The sequence below is a fragment of the Pinus tabuliformis genome, chromosome 2_2, assembly GCF_031772625.1.
Source record: "Pinus tabuliformis cultivar Carrire ecotype Pingquan chromosome 2_2, CPIR1, whole genome shotgun sequence".
Classification (NCBI taxonomy): Eukaryota; Viridiplantae; Streptophyta; class Pinopsida; order Pinales; family Pinaceae; genus Pinus; species Pinus tabuliformis.
Window position 1 is genome coordinate 416,080,811 of NC_142300.1, and position 15,020 is coordinate 416,095,830.

Genomic DNA, 15,020 nt, shown 5'->3' on the forward strand with positions numbered 1-15,020 from the left:
CAACCATCATGTGATTGTGGAAATGCGATCCATGATCTATGACTATAGCTTGCGGGACGCTGAACCTGGTGACTACATGATTGAAAAGGAAAAGAGCGGTCGTTTCGCCGTTGTTGTTTAATAGGCAGCACCTCGACCCATTTCGTAAAATAGTCAACAGCGAATATGATATACCCATGCCCCCAAGCCGAGGTGGGGTTACACTGCATGAAATCTATGCCCCATTTGGCGAATGGACCAACAGCAACTACTGGCTACAGAGGTGCGGGTGGTATTCTGGTTTTGCGGTCGAAGATTTGACAAGCATGGAAAATTCTGACTGCAGTTATGCAATCTTTGAACATTGTTGGCCAGAAGTATCCTGCTCGTAAAATATTTTGTGTTGTAGCATAACCAGATTGGTGCCCCCCACATGCGCCTGAATGACAATCATTCAAGACTTTTTCGGCCTCCTCATGGGTGAGGCACCTTCGTAGAACAGTATCGACACCATGACGGTATAGTGTATCACTGACGATCATGTAGTCTTTTGCTTGGTATCGAGTACATCGTTGTTTTGAGCGAGAGGTATTAGACCTATATGTTTGGGTTTGGAGATAAATGATTATATCTCCATACCATGGATCGCTTGAAGATATCAGAAACAAAGATTCATCCACGATTATTGCTTTGGATGTTGAATCGTTGGACGATGATGGGAAATCACATAGTAACTCTGCAAATACTAAAGCTTTCTTTGATTTGGATTTTACAAATTCCAGATCAAACTCTTGCAAAATTGCTATCCATTTTGAATATTTTCCCCCAAGCAACTGTCGTGACAAAACGGTAGTTTTTCGAAAGAGAACATAGTGTCGAAATCTTTGTATTGCTTGAATAGCTGCGAGAGCTAGCTTTTCAACATATGAGTATTTGCTTTCTGTATCATTTAAGTTTCGACTTAAATAATAAATAGGATGTTTGATTCCATTGTCTTCTTGAACTAAAACCATTGCGATGGTTGTATCTGCTGCAGCCAGATATAGGTTAAAGTCTCTTTTATAATCAGGAGCATATATTAATGATGCTTTTATTAGGGATTCCTTTAGAGCATCAAGGAAGCTCGCAACCTGATCCCAGTTGAAGGGTACTTCTTTTTTCAAGAGATGCATATAACCTTTAGCAAGTTCGGCATAATTTGGAATGAAACTCCTTATAAAGTTTGCTTTCCCTAGGAGTTTTTGAATCTAAAGCAACTTTGAAGGTGGAGGCAAATCGATGATTGCCTGAACCTTGCACGGGTTGAGATGAATTCCATCCTTTGAAACTACAAAGCCAAGTAAAGGACCAGATCCGACACAAAACACACACTTGTGCGGATTGAGTCTTATTTTGTAGTGTCGGCAACGTAGAAATATTGCTCTCAAATGCTGCGGATGATCGGTCTGCTTTCGCGAGTGAGCCGAAAGATCGTCGAGGTATGGTTGAATGATGTTCTTGATGTCATAGAAGGCATAATTCATTGCCCTCTGAAAAGTTGCCCCTACGTTCTTTAAACTAAAAGGTAGTTTACGGTACGCAAATGTGCCCCACGGACAGATAAATGCAGTCTTTGACTAGTCCTGTGAGCAGATATGTATTTGATTATACCCAAAAAATCCATCCATAAACGAAAAGATTTCGCATCCGATGCATTCATCAATTATTTGGTCGATGAAGGGTGTAGGGTAGTTGTCCTTTGGACAAGCTTGGTTTACATCCCTGTAATCAATGCACACTCTAATTGTTCCTTGCTTTTTCATCACAGGAACAATGTTCGATACCCAATCAGTTAGCGGAACTGGGTAAATGAAACCAGCATGGAGAAGTTTTTCAACTTCTGCTTTAATGGCAGCGGCTTTCTTTGGGTGCACCTGCCGAAGTCGTTGTCTTACTAGTTTGACATCTAGATACATATTAATTTTATGTTCAACTATGCTCGAGTCAATGCCTGGCATTTCTTCATATGACCATGCAAAGACATCTCTAAACTCGCGAAAGAGAGCATAATATATTTCCAGTTCTGAAGAAGAACAAGATTTGCCAACATGAATATTTTCTACAACATCTGGTTTTGTCGAGATATTTATGGCGATAGTTTCTTCAATATTGGACAGATTTCACTCGGAATCCACCGTATTTACAGTATTTGATAGAAAATCAAAAACTGATGGATGATTAAGGTCGTTGGAGTAATCTTCGTTGTAATCTGGAAGATGGGAATGATGGTGGTAATCTTCCCATGGTGCCCCCTGTATGTTCATTGACTGAACAATTCCTTCGTCTGTAGAATGTACATGCGACCAAGGATCTGAAGAGGTACCATACTCCTTAGACCTATCTACCCAAATGCTTGACAAGCGTTCATTGGGGTTTTCCTCCCATGCCGAGAACATTGATTGCTACAATATTTCTATTGGGCTTGGAGGCAACACCTGGTGACGATCCATGCTAATATTTTTTTTCGGATATCTTCTGAATGGAAGATACCATATTGCAAGTTCCCACCGTTTCCACTTCCGCCATGTTGTTTGGAGGTGGTAGGGCAAAAGTACCCATCAATGTAGGGTCTTTTAGTAGGCCTACTCTGATATTTTGAAGCGACTGAGAGCTTCCGTGGATCATCGAAATGCTTCCCATAACTTGCGAACTGTTGGGGAGGAATGTCTATTGATCGACGATTGTAATTCCCCCTTGGAAGGGAAATGCAATCTTTCTGAAGTATGTCGACACAATGGTAGCCATAGCATAAATCCAGGGCCTTCCCAGTAGGATGTTATAATCGAGGTTTCCATCGATAACTTCCACATCAATTTCTACTGTTTTTCCCCCCAGTTTGACTTGCAAGTTACTTAAAATCCCGTATGGAGTGTATGTTCGTCCATCAAATGCTTTTAACGTCGTCGATGATCGTGACAAGGGTGGTGAGCCAAAATTTTTCTAACAACTCATCAACATAATACATGTAGATTCCCCCTCATCAATAATTGTTCGATGAACAGTTTTTTTGACGGCTTTCACTTGAATGAGGAAAGCGAGTTGAGCTGGTAACTAAGGTTCATATCCTTTATGATTAAAGGCCACAAGATTGGAATCTGCTGGGTCAATCCCACCTATTGCTAATAATAGAGCCTGCTTTTGGGAGGGGAAATTTTGCAGTACTTCAAGTTTCAACATAGTGGACGGCGATTGGGCCAGGTCCTCTACTATATTATAATTCTGTGCCACTCTAGCACGAGGATTAAATGTCGATTTGTGTACTACTCCCTTTGGTGGCTTTATCGTTAGCTCAGGAATGATGGGTGGCACAACTTCGGTCGAAGTTGTTGTCGAACTACTAGGTTGATCAGTAGCCTTGTTGTTCAACAGCTGTGGATTCCCGTAATCTTTATTCCTTGTCGATATCAAAGCATCATTTTGCTATTTTGAAATGGAAAGCATAAGGACTTGGGATGGGGAAGCATTGTCACTAGCAACCAGATTGGTTCCAAGGTTTGGAAATGGATCAGTCAATACTATTGAGGTTTTTGAATTCTTAAAGAATTTCTTAACTTCAGCTTTATATGGACAATCTCTCGTCCAATGATCCTCATCGCATATGAGGCATGGCTGAGTAGGTTTCTTTTGCCCAGAAGTGTTTGCAAAAGATTTTTCAGGAGACAAATCATCATTTTCTTCTTTTTGCTCTTCCCTTTCTTCTTGCCTCCTAGTTGCTTTGGTTCTTTGCCTTTGTCAGTTGACACGACATTAACCTCCGAGGCTAGAATTTGTTCATTTGCATTTTGATCAGAAACCTTACGGGCTTTCTTAGATGTAGCCTTTTTCGATTTCGTGCTCGTCGTACCTATCACGCCATCACTAGCATGAGATTCTTTGTTTGATTTAGGAGGAGGAGGAACGGAAAATTCTGGTCTCGAAGCATTAGGGATTTTTTCATAGAGCGTGTCAGACTGAATATAGACCAAGTCTAGATATTTCGTACAAGCAATCACCTGATCTTCAGTGACAACCCCTCCCTTCGCCACATCTTCTGTTATAGAAGGTAACAAAGATTTAATAAATCATTCAGCTAGTAGCTGATCAGGGACATATGTTTTTACCATTCTACGACGACGTCGCCATTCATGAATATGATTGGATATGTGAGTGGTCGTCGTTTGCTTGAAATTGGTAAGAAGCTCTGTTCCTATTTCATACCTTATTGGTAATTGAAAATGGGTTAAAAAGGTTGTGGCAAGGGCGCTGAAGTTATCAAACGAAGCTCTAGGCAATTCGATGTACCATTTTGTTGCCGGACCAGTTAACGTTCACTAAAAAAGGTGAAGCCAAATCGAATCATCATTGAGAGTGTTGGATGAACACCACAGATGAAAGTTCATCACATGATTCGACGGGTCTTCACCCAGATTTCCATTAAATTTAGGAATATCTGACGGAAGTTTATGAGGAATCGCCGGCCACCAAGGGGCATAAGCGATTGGATCGTTTGTTAGCCGATTTAGATTTGGTAACTCTAGAGTCGCCACAAAGGGCAACTGTTGATTCAAGTTCGGTGAAGCGTACCCAGGATAAGATGGGATCGCCTGAGCAGTGGGTCTTTGCATACCAGCATAATGCATTTGATGCTGATAACTTTGATAAGGTGGTTGGGCATAACCAATTTGAGATGATTGGTTATAACCGTTTTGAATATACGGCTGCCCATTACCTGCAAAGTTTTGCTGCTCAGGTCCTTGGTAAGCTTGTTGGAATTGCGGTTGTTGATATTGCACTAGCCATGGTTGTGAAACCATTTGTTGTTGCCCAATACTGGACATTTGACCAAGATGAGGGGTAATAGTACCCATTTGAGCCTGAGTCGCTCCAGTTAAGGAGCCACTAACTGGCGATTGCGGTTGTGTCGATGAGACAAGAGGCTGTTGTACAACCACCTGAGAAACTTGAGGTTGGCATGTAACAGGCAATGCTTGTACTTGTGACACTGTCACAATAGCTGGTGTAGTGGGGATATTCGACACAGGTAGACTCGGTTGCATTGAGTATACAACTCTTGGTTGTTGAGAAAGTATTGGCACCCAACCGCTGGATGTGATTCCAATTTGACCTGAATTCGGTTGTGAACTCACATATGGTTGTTCTCCCGGAGGGAACAATGATAGGGTGTAGTGCCCCCCATATGGCAGCAATCCAGTGCTCAAAGGAATGATTGGCCTTTAGAGACCAGACTGCCCAAATTGATATTGTTGTGAAGGATCAATTTGTTGAGATTCAACATAAGAGATTCCAGATACTATTCTGGATGAACAAATGGGAACAGACCATACTGTCGAAACAGTCCCTGGGTGGACTCCTTCTAGCGGTTGAGAGCTAGTTGGGACAGATGGTATACCAGCGAACATCGTCAGAGTGGTGGCAGGAGGTTCTGCTACCGCTGTATCGGACGAGACAGTCCTAGATGTCGATGGTTGTCCAGAAATATCGAGTCTATCCAAAAGACTTCCCAGCGCTTCTACAGGAACTTGTGATGAAGGGTTATTAACTTCTGAAGTAGAAGGATATAGGTGGATCTCAGTCCCAAAATGTGATGGAGTACTGGATGGAAGATCCTTTGTAATCTCTTCTATAGCAATCAATCCAGGTGGAAGAGGCAGACCGTCAGGTCCGTAAAATATTTTTGGTGCCGAAGAAGGTATAGATTCTGCAGCGACAGATGTTGGAGGGGTAACACCTTCTGAATCAACCCTGGATGGAGCTGGTTCAGGAATAGAAGTGTTTACTGTTACACTAGGATCAGTTCTAATGTCCTCTTGTAACTACAGAACTTCTTCTGTAGAGGTAGAGGTACCAAAAATGGTTGGAGTAACTAGAGTCTCAGAGGATGTTGAAACACAAGTTTCAAACAAACCAAGAGACTTTGACCCAGTTAAATGAGTTCGCTTGACCCGGAATGGTTTGGTTTCCGGAGTCAAAGATAGTTGACTCGTTAGTCTCCGCGAACGACGGGGTTTTGATTGACTTTCTTCCACGATTGCGGATTATTTGATCAACTCAAAATAAGAGGGGAAAATGTTATTCCGAATTAAATGAATTTTAGACGCTTTGACACAACTTGCTTTTTCAATTTTTAAGAGTCGAGAAAAAGCTAAAGATGACTCTAGTCACCTTCGATTTTTAATGAGCTTGCATTGACAAGTGCTCATATGGACCTTTTCCTTTAAGGAGTATGAAAAGGAACGAAAGAGACTGCTCTGAAAATCTAGCTAGAGGGATTACCAAATCAATCGCAAAACTGCAGAATACTTTTTATGGTAGGGCAGTCAATCTTCCCGAATGATGTGTTCAGTGCATTGCGATCGATAGGGTGGCAGACATGGCTTCCTAAGGATAAAGGATATAACCTATTATAGTCTCCCAATATATACTAGACGATACGTGGGAGAACAAGTCCGTACTGGCACTTGTCGTCTCAAAGAGGAGGAATCACCCAACCTACGATGAAAGCGACAATTACCAGGCTTTACGATGCCGGAATATGTCTCTAGCCTAGACTTCTAGATGTTGTGCATTAGGTTCCAAAGCGTTTTTATGTTCATTAAATTTATTTTACAGTTGATCGTTCTTAAGAAGTTTGCCTTTAAGGTTCACCGCGTGATGTAGATATATAATTCCTAAAATGAAATCTAAGATGATAAACAGTCGTTTAATCTTCTTTTTTCAATGAAAATCCTAGCTACTAAGGAAAGAGGAATGAAATTCTTTCAACATAGAGCAGAGAGCACACACTAGATGCACTGTCCTAAATCACAATCAACAAGCAGTCTAAATGCAAATGCACATGCATATATTTGTTTTCGGCTTTCTTAATGTGTGAATGACAAAAAGAATGCTAAATAAAAATCTGAATTATCTCTTCTTTCAAAGCGACAGTACTAACGATTTTCTTTTCAAAAACGACAGGAAGGCAAGATGACACTTTGCGATTTTGAATTGAAAACTGCTTTCGAAACTTGAAGTACTTATAGATTCAAATCAAATACAAGAGTAACAATGTAATCGACTATCAAAAAGAGAAGTATTTTTTTCTTTGACTGAAAATGACACTTGCGACATTTCCAAATCAAAAGACAACAGTTCGATTAAGCTACTATTTTGTAAAAGAGAACTGTAAATGGCGCACAATACATAAAAACATTCACAATTCTTTGTACAATAGAGGTTGGATGATGCAAAGAAGGGGGTTTCAACAGTGGTCTACTGATCACAGACAGCAAAAACTCCTGAATAAAACTGAAGAGAGTGAAGAAAAAACCAAAATCTGGAGGCAGATATAGTCTTGTTTGATCATCACACCTGTAACACATGGAAACAGGGATGCATCCCACCTACTGCACATGGGAGGTGCGATGCATCCAGATTTCCTAAAGGAGAGGGTGCGATGGTCAAGGAACGAGACTTTAACTTGGTTTTTGGTCACAGTTTGCAGTTTAGTTCAGGGATTTAGGCCGAGCAAATGATAGTCAGTAACTACAAAGTATAGGGGTTGATCTAATGAGGTTACTCAAGCTACCTCTAGGGCACTTAGGATGTTTGCAAGTCAACTGTTCAGTTCATAAACAAACCCGGAGATTGACTGAAGCAGCGTTGATCTACTTTGCACTTGCATAGAAAATGCAGTTCGAAGGCTAGTTGGCTTGACTTCAGGCTCCGTCTGTGGTTTATGAGTCAAACAAATAGAGACAAGCAATCAAACTAATCGCTCCCCAGTGGAGTCGTCATTTTGTTATCGGGAAATCTAGTGTCTATTCAGAGCTGCTAGTCCCACGAAGACGGGTAGCTATCTTAGAAACAAACATATTAAAGTCACTTGTTTTTCCTTTACGAGAGAGAGATGAGAAAGAAGCAGAGAGTACCAACCTCAATCTTCCACTTGGCTCCTTGCTTGTTTTCTTTCCCCTTTGACAGAATCTTGCCACGGCTTCCTTGCTTGTCAGGCTTCAAAGAGCACCTGTAGATTCACAGCAGCATAATACCATCAAAGCATAGAGATCTTTCACTGTAAACAATATAGGATCACATATATATTGACCATATAAATGCATATAACACAATATTCAAAGATACACAAGAATATGGAGGAAAACTCAAATATCTTTATTAGTACAAGTTGTAGAAGAGAGATTACAACCACTTGGCCTGACCCAGCGCCATCCTCCTAGCTTGAAAGCCCTCTTCACCTCACACAAAGCAAGATCACCCAACAATGTCTTCAAAGAGAAACCAGCGGCACCTCTTTGCAAATTACCAAATTCCAACCTTTGGATCTCTTGGATGAGGGGTCCATTTATAGATATTTGCAGGGGGGTGAGTCAGTTTCTGGGATTTTGATTAGTGTCATCTCTCTGATAGTTCTTGGTTCCACATGGAGATTTTAGATCTCTTACTCATCCTTGGGCGAACTCAGAGAGGCAAGTGTCAAATGAGTAGTTTCTAGAAGATTCTCTGGGTTTCCACCTAGAAAACTGCTTGTGCCATTTGTCTGCTCTCGCTCATCACACACTATAGAAGGGCTTTCCAGTATGCATCGCACTTTTTGCATGTGGTAGGTGAGATGCATCGCACCTTTAGCACTGGGCAGTCTGTATGGTCCGGCTTTGACCCGTTCTGAGTAGCTTTTCATGGAGAACTTCCGGGAGATGATGTAATCAACTGACCTTGCTCCTTTAGGGTATGAAACAACACTTTTAGGGACTTAGAAGCCCTTGGTTTATGGACATATGTGATTGGGGTTGCAGTGCCCAAATATGTCTATAACACATTGCCTATCTTATGACACCTTCAAATTCCTTCTGATAGTTTCCATTTATTGTTCCATGTACTTCAACATATCAGGCCCAATTAAGACCTTCTTTACTATATCATTCCATCTGATAGGAGTATTGCAACTCCTCCCGTAAAAAGCTTCAAATGGGATCATTTTCAAGAATCTTGGTACCCATTATTGTATGAAAATTATATGAGTGGAAAATATTCTTCCCACTTCCTTGTTTGGTGCATTACATTAATTCTTAATATATCCTTGAGGATTTTATTTTCCCTCCCTATTTTCCCACTATTCTGTGGATATTAAGCTATCCTAAAAGTGCAATGTCATATTTTCCCTAGCACGGTTTGTAACCCTAATGAGGGTTATTTTTTATAGAGTATGTACGGCAGACATATGTTGTTGACTTGGATTGGCCACCTGATTAGGGGAAACCAGTGTTGTATATATTATGTGCTTACATTTCCTCTTATGTGTGGCTATGTGAGTGACTATGTACATCATATCTATGTTGATGTGTGTCTCTCTTTGTTTATAAGTCTAGGGGCAACAAGTTAGGTGATTTATCTTACTTTGATAACTGCTTGTCGCATATTTTTCTTAAATTAATTAGCTTTTCCTTTTTCTTAATTATGTTTAGTATTCTTTTAATCAAAAATCTACCAAACAATAAAGAAATATAAGATAAGAGGATGCAGGATATAGGCAATCATTCAGGGCCAAAACCTCTCCAACTGAGAGGAAACCCCTTAAGAATTTTTCTCTTCTTATAGAACTTCAATTGATGAATTCCAAGACCTATTACCATTGACCAATAACCCTTTAAGAACAAGTCAAACCATTCCTATTTGATGAGTGTTCCTTCCAACAACTTCGACCCCAACAACTTCGACCACAACAGTTTCTTATGCAACTTCAACCCATCAATATCTTCTGGAACTTCGACCCAACATTTTCTTCTGGAACTTCGACCCAGCAGTTTCTTCTGAAACTTTGACCCAATAGATTCTCCTATAAATTCAACCCAGTAGATTCTTCTGTAACTTTGACCTCAACAATTATGCACCACTTCGACTTGCCCAGCAACTGTAGAAACCATAACACAAGAGAGAAAGAGAGAGAGAGAGGCCCAAAACTTCAATATTTCTCTTCTTCTTCTTTTTCGTCCTTTTCTAGCTTCTATCTTGAGGAGATCAAACTTGCTTTAATGTGTGTCCAAATGATGCCGAATTCCTTCTTATGTATATGCTTTTTATGGGTACGAATTGTTTTGTTTATGCCAACTCGTCCCTTCATGCAGGATGAATTTTTTATACTTGTTTGACAAGGTCTTGGAGGGTCTTTGACTCATTTTTTTATCAAATAATTTTTTCTTTACAATATATAACATGCCCAAAAGGGTCTTTCATACATGATAATTACACAATTGACTTGTAGACTCAATAAAAACCTTAGAAGCACTCAATGGGTGCTTGACCTAAAAATAAATTTCCCTTGAGGTCCCTCGAGCATCAAACCCATGTCTCAATAATAACAATAGTAAATTTATTTTCCTCATTACATTAAATACATAAAATCATGATTACATATGTCATTATGAAGACCAACCCTATTTACATATTTCAACACTCCCTCTTAACTAGGGAGGTATTCATAATGTATACAAGGTACTTGGAATTCTCAATTTTAATAATTCCCATAAGAAGAGTCGGATTGGTAAACCATCTATTTGCATCATACCAACCAGCATTGTCACATTGAAAGGCCTTGACTAACAGCTCTATCTCTCCACAAGATCAGAGCATAATGTTGTTAGATCCCTATAATACTAGTGTATCCCCCTTATTGTTATTGTTATTGTAGCCCCCTATTGTTATTTGTGTGCCCATGTATCCTCCGTGTTGTTATTGTTGTTCCCCATAGAATCCCACTATTGTTATTGTTGTGCCCTTACATTATTATTGTTATGTAGGCTATGTTTATATTGTGACCCATTAGACTCCTATATATACCAAGGACGTCTTATCATTTTATCATCCAAGAATTGTCCATTTATGAAATGTATGTTGGCATTATGGCATAGGTTTGGAGCTATGGCACAGGTGTTGTCCTTGATGGCAACTCACTCTGGTGACAGATCTCAGTTCAGGCCTTCAGAATGAAGGAAAAGATGTATACGCAGGTTCACCTAGACGAAGACGCGTATACACGCGGGTTATACGTTACAAAAGCGCGTATGCGTATACACACACTTTCACGCAAGGAAAAGCGCGTACATGTTGGAGAACTTACTTTTGGTCCGTGGTATTTAGTCCTTGGTAATTGAACCTATAGTTTTGGGCCATAGTATCTCGTCAGAAGTGTTGATCCCAAGTATTGGGTCCATGGTATTGTTTTGTTATGGTTTTGGACCGTGGTATTGTGGAAGGCCTAATATTATAAAAGAGGAAGGAGATCATCTGGCAAAGTATGATCTGAATTAATTGAATATCTGATAAAGTGCTAGATCTGGAATATTGGTAATTGGGTTATGGTGCAGATCTGAATCTGAATGAAGGAGGAACCTGAGCGCAAAGAGAAGGATAAGTCCTATTGATGGGTCATAATCTTAAGACTTGAATAATAGTATCTTTGTATGATTTTGATCCGTTATATGTGGCGCATGATTGATCTATAAATCTGGTAATCTGGGTTAATTAATGTCTAAATATTTGAAAGAGTGAATTATCCTTTATAGATCTGTACGTAGGTTTAGTGAAGCGAAGGTGCGTATACACGCTGGTTCTATGAGTAAAAACAGCGTATATGCAAGTTGGTCCAAACACAAAAGCGTATGCACGCAGTTTTCTGGTTATTGAAGTAGCGTATATCTCTTGAGTTGTGTTCTAGCAGCTTCTGTTTATTGTTGCAGTGTTCTGGGTTCAAAATTTGGTGTGTGGTTACTGTTACTGTGTTTTGGGTACAGCTGTCAGAGAAGTGTCTACTTGATTCAGTTCTAATTGGTGAAAAGGAGATTGTTTGATGCAGAAATTCTTGATGATTGATTGATGTTCATGGATCCAGTCTGAAAATTTATGAAACGTGGTCCCTGGAAGAAAGAGAAGGTTGTAGCCTTCTGTAGGTCAGCACCTACGTACTAGTATCTTGGCTAGTGCAAGAGCTAAGGGGGTTGTAGCTCCCTTCCAGGAGAAGCTGGAGAACGAGAGAGGGTTGTAGCTCTCAGCAGGTTGTAGCCTACGTACTGGTAAAGGACTGCACCAGTACAAAATCATTGTAAAAAGAAGTTTCTAATTAAAAGGAAGATAGAGACGAATTGCAGCAGATGGTTTTCACCAACATTGGGTTTCCACCTTATATCTTGTGTTCTTGTGTGTGATTGTCTTCTGCTTTATTTTACTGTTGCTGGTTATTGTTTATTTGATTCTGATACACAGATTAATAATCAACATCTGTAAGATAAAGTAAATTATAAGTTTGCATGGTATACGCGGGGTTCCTTCTACATAGTTGCGTATATACGCGGTTTTCACTAACTGAAGTAGCGTATATGATTTGGATTTGAAAAAGGGAATAATTGACTTGATAATACTCATTCACCCCCACTCTCAGTATTATTTCCAACAATGTAAAGGGTGTTTCCCCCTTGAAGAGTATAATTTTTAAGTCATTGATCTATATTTTCTTCTTTTTTGTGAGTTGGTTGCATAACATTTGGTATTAGAGCTTTGGATTCTAGGGTTTCACTGCTTCAAACATGTAATCTTGGCATTTTCGCTATATTTTTTTTCTACAAGACTTCATAAGATAAAATTTCAACCACATGGAGCCAAAAACTTGGTGAACTTCGTGAAAAAAAATTAGATCTTGGTTCATTATATTTTCTGAGATATGGTCCGAAGAAGTTAGAGTTTTTGTAGGCTCGAGCATTCAATCTTAAACAGGTGACCGAGGGAAAATCAGCATAAATTTCTCTCTGAGCATCGGATTTGAATTTTGTAAAAGGTGACTGAAATCGCATGGAATGTAGTTTTTCGGGTATCATTTTCAGGGCCAAAGGTCAAAATAGTGACAAATGACATTTCGTACAAGTTCACTCTACTAAACCAATCTATAATCAAGTCATCATGGAAGGCACAACTCTTTCTTGAAGAATCCAATCTCAGTTTGACTTGTGGGGTTGTCAAGAAGACTCAAAGGGATATGACATAATGGAATTTTAGACCTTGTAGATCTGAAATTACATAGATACAATAGTTTCAATATCGAGCTCCTAAAAAGCAAGAAAAAGGTGTGCATTTTTTAAATTTTACATAACTTTTGTTTGAGAAATCAGTTTGAATTGATTCAAAGGGCATAGTGAAGCATAGATATTATTGTGTGATTCCAAAATTCATTGAAACAAAAAAATTGACACACCTAGTAAGCAACCATAAAGCTCTTCTAAGACGCATCAATAAGAGGAAGAAATGTATCATGATATATCAAAATTACGAGACCAAGTGAAACAAACTTCGCTCTCACAAAAAGTAACAAAAAATGAATTGGAAACCATGATGAATGTTAAGATAGATGGTATAAAAAGGGACATGGGGGTTTTGAATGATGGTGTAAAAGAATACATGGAAGCAATGATGAATTTCAAGATAGAAGGGTTGAAAGAATGTTTAGGAAAGTAGCTAGAAGAAAGGCTTCTCAGTGGTGACAAGTTAATCCATGAAAATCATGACGAGGATAAAAGGAAAATGAATTTTGATTTTAAAGACTCCAATGTTGGGTTTAAGAATCACCACATTCCAAAGATTGATATGAGGAATTTTGATGGAAAGGATCCACTAACATGGATAATATAGATGGAGAAATATTTTGATCTCCATGATGTGAGACACCTAGAAAAGGTACGCATTGCATCTTTATATTTAGAACCCAATCAGTTTGTATGGTATCGATGGATTTGTTCTCATAAACCACTTTTCACTTGGTCAATTTATACAGATAAAATGATAACACATTATGAGGATAAAAAAAAACAACACCTTCTTTAGCCAATTGATCTATCTCAAACAAAAGGGTTCAATGGTGAAGCACATTAAGGACTTCCAAAATTAGAATATTAGGGTAACTGATATTCTAGGTGAACATAGGATCGATGTATTCATAGGGACTTTAAAGTATAGCATCCAACATGAGGTTCGCCTTTGGGAACCTGATTCATCGGAGAAGGCATTCAGGGTGGCAAGAAAAGTTGAAAGTTAAATAATGGCAACAAGGAAGTATACCACTCACAACTATAAATATGGAAGTTTTTCTGCTCCTAGCCTTCCACAACCTACAACTTTGACACAACAACAATTGGGGCAAAAAAGAGAAAAAGGGCTTTGTTACAGTTATGATAGAAAAGACACTAAAGGTCATAAGTGTGTTGAGAATAAATTATTCTACATAGATTGTGAAGAGGATGAATAAAAGGAACAAGAAACATTAAAAGAGGAGGATATACACCAAGAACCAACCCCAGAGAAAGAAGAAATCAATCCAACCATATCGTGTAATGCATTGGAAAGAATTACCGCTCCTCGAAATTTCAAGATAGAAGGAAAAGTTAATAGTGTTGACTAATTCAAGTAGTACCCATAATTTTATTCATTGTTAGATAGCCACGGAATTGAATTGCTTCCTGTATCCAGCACCAGAGTGTCAAGTGATGGATGAAAATGGAGGAACTATAAATTGCTCTAAAAAGTGCCATAATATCTAGCTTACCATGGGGAAATATGTATTGAATTTCCCAATGCTTTCCATTCCAATGGGTGGTGTTGACGTTGTACTAGGAGTCCAATGGCTACAATCCTTGGGTACAATAACTTTTAATTTTCAAGAACTTTTCATGAAATTTTCTGCAGAAGGAAAGGAAGTTGAATTAAGGGGTATTGCAGGGAAACCGGGAAAGATAATTAGCTCTAATGGTATGACAAAGCTTCTAAAGAAGGAAAAACAAGGTGTAATTTCACAATTATGTTCACTAGAGGTTCCCACATCGAAATCATCTATTTCTCCATATCTCCAAAAAGTCTTGGACAATCATTCCAAGGTATTTGAGACTCCCAGAGTTCTCCCACCTATTCGTGATCATGATCATGATCATGCTATTCATTTGATTCCAGGAAGTGTTCCTCCAAACATC